Raw genomic sequence first — 2,914 nt, 5'->3', positions numbered from 1 at the left:
GGGTTAACTGATAGGTCAATCAAACTGTAAATTTGATCCCCGACCACATTGGTTTGGCAACTAGAGGGCTGGTCGCTGGACAAGCTCTCCCTCCCTCTGTTTGCGTTTTGTGCAAGTCAATGCTATGTTGCACTAATATGGAAAAAAATCTATTTGATCATTTATGGTGATTTACATTTGGACCGCACTGCCCTGTCAACCATTTTGACCAGCTCAAGAAAGCATTTTTAATGCAAGAAGATTTATGCTGCAAATGACTTCTCAGTAGTAAAATATCCATGCATGAGATCGTACATCTGAATGGTGTGTTTGTGTTGCATTTAAAAAAAAAACAAACAAAAAAAAACAATCAGTTACAATGCAACACAGCATACCATGCAGAAGTTATCTCTGCAGGGCTATTAGGCAAACTGTCTGAGGCTGCATGGACCCTGTCCCCCTCAGTTTTTGGCCCCCATACAATAAATGTTGTCATTATGCATAAATCTCATTATTAGAACTTTTATAAGCAACATTTTTGTTTCACTCAGTTTTTAAATCAAACAGGAGAAAACTGTGCATTTGTCTGAGCTACACCCACTGTGTTAAGGAACAAAGAAATGTCTTCAGATTAGGAAATGTGTGAAATACAAGGCTGAAAATGTTTGAGTCAAGCTGGGCACACATAACTAGTCACTGTAAAGACTTATTCATTAAAGTTCATCTAACAGTAGAAATGATTCCAAACCTGAAGTTACACTAATGTGAACCAAAGTGTAGAAATGGAAGTGATACATGAGCGTTCCATGAAAACTGATACATGCCTGCTGTTTAAGATGCTTGACAAATCAACAATCACCAGAGACTTATGTTAATCCTGACATCCTAACCCCTTAGTACTGCTCCAAAGATTACTTGGGAAACTGTGATTTTCATTTCTTTATTTTGATGATTGTGCGTTGATAATTGCTTTTGTCTTTTATTCTCAAATTTAACCGTTCCTTTCGTCCCACAGAATGATCCATGTACAGTTTTTTTTTGTCAAAGTGTTGTTTACAATTGTTTGTTTAAATGTGTTATTCCACATTATAGTTATATGAAATGTGTGTTTCAAACATACAGCCATGGTGGAGGAATTAATGTGCTCAAAAGAATCTCTCATTCAGTCACTCGCGGATTGGGCGTGAATCTTTCTCCACTGCACCTCAGACTCCTCCCAACCAATCAGATTAGAGTATTCTCACTGTCTCCTGAATGACTACGTGTATCAGCCCCTCCTTTGTGTCAGAGTCTTTCAGAAACAAAGTTCTTCAGGAAACAGAACAAACAACAAGTCCAAGCCTCAGGGTGTGTCTCTCATCTGCGTTCAATTCATTTCTATTTAGATCACATGCGCACATCATCACAAGAAGTGTTTATTATTTAGCCACATGGTGATTTTGAATACATACAGGAAGTGGCCTGAAGTAAATGTGTGCCAAACTTTAACCCTCTAAGTTTAGAACAAAAGAAACTTTTTAGCAAAGTTGCAACCAAGTTTTATTTAAGCCAAATCCTTTCTTAGACTCTAGAGGCACTATTAGAACGATCCTGCAATGATCAGTTTAAATTAAATATGGTTTTTCAGAGAGACATCTCTGAACAGCCAAACCATAGAAGGATTCTGGTGAAGCCAGCATTCAAGAAGAACTGGCCACCTGAGAAACCACTCGCTGCAAAAGCGAGCCCAGAAACCTGGTGATCACAGACTGTCATAAGCCTCCAGCTCAGGACCATCCTGGAACTCTGGACCCAGCTTGACTCTGGCCCAGAGAGGCTCCAAACCAGAAGTTCTCTTCTCCTGACCACGTGGAATCTCCAGAGCTAAATGGCTAACTCCTGCTAACAGCTGAGATGCGCAACTTTAGTACAAACAAAATTCCTGTAAAGCTATCGTCCTTTCATAAGCAATGTTTGGTAGCCTGATCCACGATTTACATGCGCAATTTTTCACCACACAGACATATAATCTGAAATAACCAATACATTTTGTATAAGAACAGATCAATAATTTTTTAACATTGGTTTAATACTAATAATATTATGCTTGTAAGTCAGATTTTCAATGATCAAGGATTGCTCTTTACTTATGAGGAATTTTTATGTCATAAGATCTCAGTTACTCCCAGAGATTTTTCTAGTGCTATTCCCTCTAGCATACTAATGTTATTCAAACGTTGTCCCCATCCAAATACTATTCCTTCTGTTGATCCAGCTGAGTGTTCAGCTGGAAAAGTGTGTTTTTCAGCAAAGAACAATAGGAAAAATCACTTTTTATTTAAAAAGGAAATTGCTTCTTTTAAAGGAAATTGCTTCTTTCCCTAGTGCTACCACTTACTGGAGTAGCTGTATACATGGAATTAACTGAACAAAAGTAGGGTGTCTACCTAAGAAGTACTTGGTGACAAATAAAGTGAAAGATGTAGCATATAAGATTATCCACAGATGCTATCTGACAAAATTTTGAAGACTTCAGCTGTTCTTTCTGTGGTGGCCACTTAGAAACTTTGAGCCATTTATTTTGGTACAGTGATCACACACATACATTTTGGAAAGATGTCTGCAGACTCGTATGTAGTAATCAGATTTTAACCTCAAATTTGAGAATTTAGTTAGTGGTGTTCATGGTCATTGTACGGGACATTTACATGGAGAACAACAATTTTTAATTAACTTAACAAAAATGTCCCTCAAGGGAAAAAATTTCTATACAAATGCAAATTTGATAAAAAACCAAACCCTGCTTCACATCTTTTTGTAATTGCATGGACTTTCACATAAAGACTATCGCATCTTCTAACAATGCAGTGGAGAGTTCTGAAGTGACTGCAATGAGTCCAGATCTAAATCCCATAGAGCTCCTGTGGAGAGATCTCAGAACAGCAGCTAGAAGAAA

General features: G+C 37.7%; 1 protein-coding gene across 2 annotated transcripts in view; it reads right to left on the bottom strand.

Annotated features, from left to right (window-relative positions):
• The window catches only part of dqx1 (DEAQ box RNA-dependent ATPase 1), a 24,946-nt gene that overhangs the window by 20,803 nt on the left and 1,229 nt on the right, over positions 1-2,914 (bottom strand). The gene's annotated exons all lie outside the window — the stretch shown is intronic.

This window comes from Monopterus albus, unplaced genomic scaffold (genome assembly GCF_001952655.1).
Source record: "Monopterus albus unplaced genomic scaffold, M_albus_1.0 scaffold209.1, whole genome shotgun sequence".
Classification (NCBI taxonomy): Eukaryota; Metazoa; Chordata; class Actinopteri; order Synbranchiformes; family Synbranchidae; genus Monopterus; species Monopterus albus.
This window is presented reverse-complemented; position numbering and strand designations above follow the sequence as displayed.